This window comes from Pecten maximus, chromosome 5 (genome assembly GCF_902652985.1).
Source record: "Pecten maximus chromosome 5, xPecMax1.1, whole genome shotgun sequence".
Taxonomy (NCBI): domain Eukaryota; kingdom Metazoa; phylum Mollusca; class Bivalvia; order Pectinida; family Pectinidae; genus Pecten; species Pecten maximus.
In genome coordinates, this window is record NC_047019.1 from 27,043,100 (window position 1) to 27,053,832 (window position 10,733).

The 10,733-nt window shown below is 37.9% G+C and overlaps 1 long non-coding RNA gene across 1 annotated transcript; it reads left to right on the forward strand.

Moving 5' to 3' along the window:
• The first annotated feature begins 720 nt into the window (after positions 1 to 720).
• LOC117328559 lies at positions 721 to 1,759 on the forward strand. Its single transcript, XR_004532982.1, has 3 exons — positions 721 to 914; positions 1,028 to 1,098; positions 1,667 to 1,759. It is a non-coding gene; the product is annotated as an uncharacterized LOC117328559 (long non-coding RNA).
• Positions 1,760 to 10,733: the final 8,974 nt, after the last annotated feature.

Consider the following 10,733-nt stretch of genomic DNA (forward strand, 5'->3'; position numbering starts at 1 on the left):
AAATCGGGGTCACTCTACCAACAGTTACACATGTGCTTGGAATAACGCTTTTAATTCAATCAAATAAGATTAAAATCACCTGCTCTTTGTCTTTGTATCGCATACTTTCTGGATATATGCGGTGTTAAGATTACATCTGATAATAGCATACGAAATCACGTCGTGTTTGTCACAACATTCATCGCTATAAACTCTAATAAACATGTGTCGAACTTATGTTGTCACTCGGACGCTTCCTTGTTAAACGTATATTGAAGTTAAGCGCTGTGATGATCTCGACCTCGACATGAGTTTACTAACAACAGACGATATTCCCGTACTTTAATCTGAATTATTTGAAATCGTGAACATAAAAAGAAAACGTGCATTGGTCGGTTCCTCGTCTGAAAATACATCCATATTCAACAATAGGCGTATGACAGACGAGGGCAAAACCTCTGGTCAGATTACATGTTTATCGTTCGGTTCACCTATGACCTCGTTTGTTTACCTTGCTCCCGAGATGTGACGAGAGTGCTCCTCGAGCTCGTGCGATCTAAATGTGCACGATGCAAGTATTAAATACTGTAATATTTATCTTAAAAGTATGACACAATAGAAGTTTATGATTTAGAATAAAAAACACGCACAAGTAAAAATGAATCGTGTTAATCTCTGGCAGTAAAATATTTATCCCATGATGCAACACACACGAGTTTAGCGGGAAGTCTGAAAGCCATGTTTGAATTCACCGGATGTTTATTTCCAGAAGAAAAGTATAAACAAACACGACGATAGCCTAAAAACGAAGTTTGTTTCCCGTCTTACTGAAGAAGATCGACTTACTTCAAGTTACCGACGAATGAATATCAGCTTTCTCGTTGTTTTTGACGACCGATGCATATTTTTACCGACAAACATCGTTACGAGACAGGGTAAGTTTTAATTATATAATCTTCTTCACGTTCTGACATCGTTTCACATTATACGACGATGAATTTGATATAGATCTATTCATATCAATAATACCTAATTATTTATTTTTCAGGGTTTTGATGATTAATTTATCACAGATTACACGGCCGAAGGAAACGCAGTACCGATCCATGTGTTACAATCGTAAGTTTTCAATTTTATTTATTTATTATTAACGATCTTCGGCCCGACTTTAATTGCATTTTTTCCCCACTCACACAACCCTTGTTATGATTATGACGTACATACGTATTCACAAACAATGGTGAGGAAAATTTGTGTTTTGGATAATGAAACCTTTCGGGAAAGATCTTTACCTCCACATTCTTTTGAGGATGGATGTTTGCAGATTATTGCATCAAATTGAAACGATTAAATGAAATAGGTGAATTAAGATGAATTATAAGTAAGTAACATTGTTTTATGTATAGTATATTGCAGTTTCACATTGATATGAACTGATGGAGAATTCGGGAGTAGCTTGATTTAATTAATAATTAAGTCATCCTGGCAAGTTTTATTTTGTAGCTTTGTGTGCGGCTGGCTTAAATTTTCTTGATAAAAAGGCTTCCAAAGCAAACATAATGAAAATGATAGCAAAGTGATCATGAAAAGTACATAAGTTAAATACATACATTATCTTCAAAAACTTGACAATTATTCTAATTTTGAAATAAAAGAATATTCTAAAAGTCTTTCTTTCTTCCAACAGAGACTGAGTCTGCATGCAGTACATTCTGGAATGAGGAACACCGCATGCATTGTGGTCCAAATTGATGGCATTGACACAAGGCAGAAAGGAATGAAGAGAAATTAAGAAGTTTATGTTTTACATTAATTAAGATTATTCGAGATATGTTATCTGTCGAGGTATACAACATTTCCTTTCATAATAAATGTGTAAACATTAATATATATACAAAAAAAAATCATGTATATAATCTAAAAATCCTTGTTAGTTATTTGTTGTACTAGCAAAAAATATAATATAGTCGTCTCAAGCTTGGTTGTATTGAAATCCCCGGGGACAGTGACAGAGATATATCACTACAGTACGTGCTACATCAAACAACACACCATTGTTCAAATTGTCAATCAACATTTCATTTAGTCAGTATTTAGAATTGATTCCAAAATTATGATAATCTTTTCACAGTTTATTAGAAATAATGTTAAATTCGATAGAAGTCTTCGACTGTTGCTTGTTTTTGTTTATTTTAAGTTCACGGACACACATGAAAACAGTTTCCAGTACATCTGGGCTACTTCGAGGAAACTACGTATACTGTCTGAAATCAGTCTTGTGCGTCGGTGACAAAATGTATACATATCCTACTTTAACTCTGCTGGAAAATATTATTTTGTTCTATTTTCCTACTATTTTAGAAGAAAAAAACCAGAATTATAAATACATACTGTAGTATGTACTGACATTGAACTTGTATATCTTGTTGACTATTTTTGTTGAAACAAACCACTTCTAGCTAGGATGAATTGATATTAGTTGTATTTGAAAATTGTACTAGAAAAAGATAGCTGTGTTGTGTATGTGATGGAAGTTTTGAGAAAAAGAATATAAGAGGCAAATAGAATAAGTACCATGGGTAAATTAGAATTAAAATTTGTTTTGTCACATTCTCATTTCATTGATAAGTTTTAAATGTTTGAACTAGAAAAAACAGCCTGTATGAAAAGTTTTATACCATGTTAATTACCAAATAAAATGTAATACAAAAGTATTCTTCAAGTTTTTATTGCATGATTTTAATTGATTTTGTAAACCATGCTGCCATGAAGCATGATTGAAGCATGATCCCAGCATAATTTGCATAATTGAAACATGCTGGGATCATGCTGCAGACCATGCTGGGATCATGCTGCAGACCATGCTGGCTTCATGCTGCAGACCATGCTGGGATCATGCTGCAGACCATGCTGGCATCATGCTGCAGACCATGCTGGGATCATGCTGCAGACCATGCTGGGATCATGCTTCACAGACCATGCTGGGATCATGCTGCGGCAATGCTTCCTTAAAGCATAAATGCAGCATGATCCCAGCATAATTTGCATAATTGAAACATGCTGCAATCATGCTTTAACTAGTAAGAATATATAGTGAGGTAAATTAGGCACCATGCTGCAGTCATGCTTCATTCATGCTGCAATTCCATGCTGCATTCATACTGCATCTATGCTGTGATCATGCTGCAAATTCATAAGGGAAGTATGGTCCTAAAAGAAAACAAACAATAATTCAAGTCTGTTAGCAAAGAGAGTTTAAGTTGTTTGTAAGCGACTTGCCTTTATTTCATGGTGATAGATATTCTAGCGCAAACATTACACTAGCCAGAGCTTTGTGTGAAAGCCGTGTCCAACAGGCGCCATTTTGATTGAGTGATCACGTGAACAGATGGATCACGTGATTGCTAAATTTAGCCAAATCTCATTAAATCTCGCGAGAAAAAACTACTGAATTGTAAACAAAAATGGCGTCAGCAAAAATTCTGGAGGGAATTACAAAATACGGAAATTTGGGCTCTCCTCCCGGGAGGAAATAAATTACTTGAAAATAAGGGAGATTTTGTCTCATACCGGGAGGTCTGGCATGTATGCAAGTCCAGATTCTCTAAGGTCTGAAAGATCTCAAGAATTGAGAGTTTTTAGAACATGCATTCATCACTTTATGACTAGTAGAGATTTAGATGAATTACGTTTATTTCCCCTATTGGGCCCTGCCCCTTTGGCCCCTCGGGAGTCAGAGTCACCATTTATGTAAAATCTGTTCCCAAGGATGTTTTTGACTAAATTGGGTTCAAATCCTAAATTGGCTTCAAATCATTCATGACTTTATGACAAGTAGTGATTTAAAGGAATTACCTCTACTTCCCCTATTGGGCCCCGCCCCTTTGGCCCCTCAGGGGTCAGAGTCACCATTTATGCAAAATCTGTTCCCATTCTGCCAAAGATGTTTCTGGCCAAATTTGGTCAAAATCCAATAAGAATTTTATGACTAGTAGCGATTTGAAGCAAATGTTGACCGACGGACGGACGGACGACGACGGACGACGGACGCCACGCCATGGCATAAGCTCACCGGACCTGCGGTCCAGGTGAGCTAAAAAACAGAAAGATAACAAGGCCATTATAAGGTCCTTAACGGTTATCTGACAATTGAATCATTATTCTATAGAAGGCAAAATTACAGCAAAGTTCCCCTTTAGGGGCCATGCCACTTGTGGCCCCATAGGTTACTCCAGCTTCATTTACATAAAATATAATTGTTCTTCCCAAATGATATTTCACACCAAATTTTGTTGTAATCCACTCAAAGTTTAAGAAAGAGCAGTGTTTTAAAGCAAAAATTCACCATTCACAAGAGCTACATTGCCTATAGAACAGTTGGTCTCTTACAAACCTCCATCTGACCAGAGGTACTACTATGTCTATAGTACAGTTGGTCTCTTACAAACACCCATCTGACCAGAGGTACTACTATGTCTATAGTACAGTTGGTCTCTTACAAACACCCATCTGACCAGAACTACATTGTCTATAGAACAGTTGGTCTCTTACAAACACCCATCTGACCAGAGGTACTACTATGTCTATAGAACAGTTGGTCTCTTACAAACACCCATCTGACCAGAACTACATTGTCTATAGTACAGTTGGTCTCTTACAAACACCCATCTGACCAGAGGTACTACTATGTCTATAGAACAGTTGGTCTCTTACAAACACCCATCTGACCAGAACTACATTGTCTATAGAACAGTTGGTCTCTTACAAACCTCCAGATTGACCAGAGGTACATTATCTATAGTACAGTTGGTCTCTTACAAACCGCCTGATTGACCAGAGGTACTACTATGTCTATAGTACAGTTGGTCTCTTACAAACACCCATCTGACCAGAACTACATTGTCTATAGTACAGTTGGTCTCTTGGACCAGAGCTACATTGTCTATAGAACAGTTGGTCTCTTAAAAACCTCCTGATTGACCAGAGGTACTACTATGTCTATAGTAAATTTGGTCTCTTAAAAACCTCCTGATTGACCAGAGGTACTACTATGTCTATAGTACAGTTGGTCTCTTAAAAACCTCCTGATTGACCAGAGGTACTACTATGTCTATAGTACAGTTGGTCTCTTAAAAACCTCCAGATTGACCAGAGGTACTACTATATGCCTATAGTACAGTTGGTCTCTTACAAACACCCATCTGACCAGAGCTACATTGTCTATAGAACAGTTGGTCTCTTACAAACACCCATCTGACCAGAACTACATTGTCTATAGTACAGTTGGTCTCTTAAAAACCTCCAGATTGACCAGAGGTACTACTATGTCTATAGTACAGTTGGTCTCTTAAAAACCTCCAGATTGACCAGAGGTACTACTATGTCTATAGTACAGTTGGTCTCTTAAAAACCTCCAGATTGACCAGAGGTACTACTATGTCTATAGAACAGTTGGTCTCTTACAAACACCCATCTGACCAGAGCTACATTGTCTATAGAACAGTTGGTCTCTTACAAACACCCATCTGACCAGAGGTACTACTATGTCTATAGTACAGTTGGTCTCTTACAAACCTCCATCTGACCAGAGGTACTACTATGTCTATAGTACAGTTGGTCTCTTACAAACACCCATCTGACCAGAGGTACTACTATGTCTATAGTACAGTTGGTCTCTTACAAACACCCATCTGACCAGAACTACATTGTCTATAGAACAGTTGGTCTCTTACAAACACCCATCTGACCAGAGCTACATTGTCTATAGAACAGTTGGTCTCTTACAAACACCCATCTGACCAGAACTACATTGTCTATAGAACAGTTGGTCTCTTACAAACACCCATCTGACCAGAACTACATTTTCTATAGTACAGTTGGTCTCTTACAAACACCCATCTGACCAGAGGTACTACTATGTCTATAGTACAGTTGGTCTCTTACAAACACCCATCTGACCAGAACTACATTGTCTATAGAACAGTTGGTCTCTTACAAACACCCATCTGACCAGAGGTACTACTATGTCTATAGTACAGTTGGTCTCTTACAAACACCCATCTGACCAGAACTACATTGTCTATAGAACAGTTGGTCTCTTACAAACACCCATCTGACCAGAGCTACATTGTCTATAGAACAGTTGGTCTCTTACAAACACCCATCTGACCAGAGCTACATTGTCTATAGTACAGTTGGTCTCTTACAAACACCCATCTGACCAGAACTACATTTTCTATAGTACAGTTGGTCTCCTACAAACACCCATCTGACCAGAGGTACTACTATGTCTATAGTACAGTTGGTCTCTTACAAACACCCATCTGACCAGAACTACATTGTCTATAGAACAGTTGGTCTCTTACAAACACCCATCTGACCAGAGGTACTACTATGTCTATAGTACAGTTGGTCTCTTACAAACACCCATCTGACCAGAACTACATTGTCTATAGAACAGTTGGTCTCTTACAAACACCCATCTGACCAGAGCTACATTGTCTATAGAACAGTTGGTCTCTTACAAACACCCATCTGACCAGAACTACATTGTCTATAGTACAGTTGGTCTCTTACAAACACCCATCTGACCAGAGGTACTACTATGTCTATAGTACAGTTGGTCTCTTACAAACACCCATCTGACCAGAGGTACTACTATGTCTATAGTACAGTTGGTCTCTTAAAAACCTCCTGACTGACCAGAGGTACTACTATGTCTATAGTGCAGCCAATCTCTTACAAACCTCTGATGGACCAGAGCTTCATTGCATATAGTATGGCCGATCTCTCACAAACATCTTGATGACCAGTTCTTTATAATGTCTATCTTACAGCAAGGATATGGTGAGTTTTACATGAAATCAATTCTTTTGAAAATTGTTCTGAACCCACTTACAATCTGTGACAGTCCATTTCTGAATAAGGTCATAACAACATTAGTTGTTATATAAAGTGGTAAACTCTTTTATACCTCCACGCACTAGAGAGTGTACTAAATAAGCACATATTGATGGACTATACTAATGCCTATTGCTAAGTGGTACCCCCTGCCACAGCTGCTCGCTTCACTGGCCAATGGTGCCACAAACCTAATAGCATAATTGCCACGACAACCATCATTGTAGCCAAACAAGGATAAAAGCTGTGGAAATAGGAAACATTATCTTGGAAAAAGGTCACATTTCTGTACTAACAACATGGAAACGGAAAGTGGGTCTGCTTAATAGTTCTCCAGGATAAAACTCAACATGGAGGCTTTGTGATTTGTGACGATTTGATTTGATTGTAGCAGATCAGGGTCGCCAAACCTGTCATTATACTGCGTATCGAGTCATAGGAACATGTTTTATAGTCTCGAAACCCAGAATTTATTTTGCCATGGTACAAATCTCTAAAGACAGTTGGTGTACATCCCTATACTATTACGAAATGAAGACTGTAATAATTGGGGTAACAATATGATAGGAACTCATTGTTATGATTAGACAGTATTTGCATTTGACATGTTTGGTTATCGAAGGTTGACTGCAGTGTATTAAACCAGCCAGCAATGTCACAAATAATGACTTTACTTGTCAGAAATCATTCTTATAGAAATGTTATATCTGCCAGCAGCTCAAATGATTTTCAAATCTCTTATTCCACAGAGATAACAATTCTGTAACAGTCCATGACAAACAGGTACACTTGGGTTACAACTAACTGAAGCATGAAGCCTTGCCTTTCTTGACACTTTTTTTTATCACGTCCGCTCAGGAATGTATATTTATCTCCCCTTTCAAAAATAATATACCTTTATCTTCCCCCAATAGGCATATACATATAGATACTGCCTTACTGGACTCACGGCATGTATAATGCATCTTTGCCCCCAATCAATAACCATCTACTTTTTTGTTGTTTTCCTCCCATAAGGAACAATGTCCATCTTCCTGGCATATGGTGTAGATAGATATCAATACACAGAGAACAATGCGCCTGAAATCTGTCAAAAGCTAATCAAAGTTTGACCCATACCATATCTGTCAGGATCTCAATTTCATTATGTCCATCTTTATTCCACAAGTCCAATCAGAACTCAGATTACAAAGATAAGACTCTGGAAATATACATTGATAGTGGTTTTGTTCTCTAATAAAACCCGGCCAAATGGGTCCTCATGTATGTGTAATAAACCATGGAATACACACAGAGGAAAGACTTCTCGTAAAGGGAGATAATTACAGACACATACTATACAAGTCCCATTACAACTCAAAGCAGGTCTCCATTACACATTTCATTTCTGTATTTTTGTTTATCAGTTCATGGTAAATATTAACATTTGGCAAATATAAAAGAAAGTATTTTATCATAAATCAGTTTCAATACTTCAAGGGGTTATTTTTCCTACAAAGCAGCTTTATGCACCTTTCTTGTCCTTTTTTACTCCAGATATCCTCATTATCTACATAAAATTGAGCTGTCTTTAGTTTTATTTACGCAGGACTGTGATATCATACTATTTTCTGTTACCATTCACTGATTGGTGTCAATAAAAATAATCATTCCCTACTCTTCTATCCAGTCACCACTAATCTGGTTGTCCCTCTATCCAGTCACCACTAATCTGGTTGTCCCTCTATCCAGTCACCACTAATCTGGTTGTCCCACTATCCAGTCACCACTAATCTGGTTGTCCCACTATCCAGTCACCACTAATCTGGTTGTCCCACTATCCAGTCACCACTAATCTGGTTGTCCCACTCTCCAGTCACCACTAATCTGGTTGTCCCTCTATCGCGTCACCACTAATCTGTATGCCCTCTATCCAGTCACCACTAATCTGGTTGTCCCACTCTCCAGTCACCACTAATCTGGCTGTCCCTCTATCCAGTCACCACTAATCTGGTTGTCCCACTATCCAGTCACCACTAATCTGGTTGTCCCACTATCCAGTCACCACTAATCTGGTTGTCCCACTATCCAGTCATCACTAATCTGTTTGCCTGTAGGCCCTCTATCTAGTCACCATTAATCTGGTTGTCTAGTACCCAGCGACCACTAATCTGTATACCACTCTTTATATAAAGTCACCATTTATCTGGTTGTACCTCTATCCAGCCACCATTAATCTGGTTGGCCTATTAAAGGTAAACTATCCAGTGAACAAGGAGACATTTCATTTCATTAATACATAACCATAACTTTTAATATGCATTAATCCATCAGTATCCCATTGAAAAATACGAGGTAGAAATTCCCCCCCTGCACACCTTCGTACAAGGAGACATTTTACATACCAGCTTCTAGAAGAGATTTATTAGGTGAAGGAACTAAATGATAATCTACCCTGATTGGTAAGTGATCCTTCACAATCGACACCATGATCCAACCTGATACGCTTTCTGTAAGGGCTTTCAAATTCAATAACGCTCACTTCTCATTGGCCATTACCAAGGGCAACAATTATGACAACAAATTTCTATGGCTTTTGCTGTCCTATGAGAGCAATTAGAAATGATACCATTTCACAATCCATTGGCTTCACAAATGCCATGACAAAAAATACCCCAGTTTTGTGGCCTTAATATGGCAACAATGATATGTGGCTCGTTATATGGACACCGACACAGTGTTTATAGTGGCTTAAATGGAGTCCACGGGCTATATCATGTATACTGCACATACAGTGTGATAATTAGTGCCTTAATCTTCGACCAATCAGATTCATAAATAATACATCCAATACTTGTAACTGTCCATCCTTTGTCCTAATACCAATGGTTAACACCAGACTGCAGGCCAATTAGAAGCATCTCTTTCGTTGTAAGGCTACAGGGCTTTACCACACCATATAAAAGTGTGACTTTTGAACTATGAGAGCACATACATACATGGATTCTCTATCTGAGATGATATTACAGCTTAACCCATTCAACTCTCATTAAAAGTGTGGTATTATTGGAACAGTTTTCTATCAGAAGGAAACATTGTTATACTGGGCTAGCATATACCTTTAAGAGCTGGCAGATGCAAGTCTATTCAACTCTTAGACAACAAAGATTGTCAACTCATGTATAGACTGTGTTTAGAAGTGCTCTCTCATTCTTTGGGTAGTCAATTTATGAATGTTTAAGTAAACTGTTTTTGCTTCAGTTAGTGACCACTCAATAAACCTCTCTAAAGTGACCTTTTGGTTTGGTTTGGTTTATTTTGTTTAACGTCCTATTAACATCTAAGGTCATTTAAGGACGGCCTAAAGTGACCACCCAATAACCTCTCAAAGTGACCACTCAATAACCCCTCTTCAGTGACCACTCAATTAACCTCTCTACAGAGTCCACTCAATAAACCTCTATAAAGTGACCACTCAATAAACCTCTATAAAGTGACCACTCAATAAACCTCTATACAGTGACCACTCAATAAACCTCTATAAAGTGACCACTCAATAAACCTCTATACAGTGACCACTCAATAAACCTTTATGAAGTGACAATTCAATCAACCTCCATACAGTGACCACTCAATAAACCTCTATAAAGTGACCACTCAATAAACCTCTATAAAGTGACCACTCAATAAACCTCTATAAAGTGACTGCTCAATAAACCTCTATAAAGTGACCACTCAATAAACTTCTATAAAGTGACCACTCAATAAACCTCTATAAAGTGACCACTCAATAAACCTCTATAAAGTGACCACACAATAAACCTCTATAAAGTGACAGCTTAATAAACCCCTATGAAGTGACTGCTCAATAAACC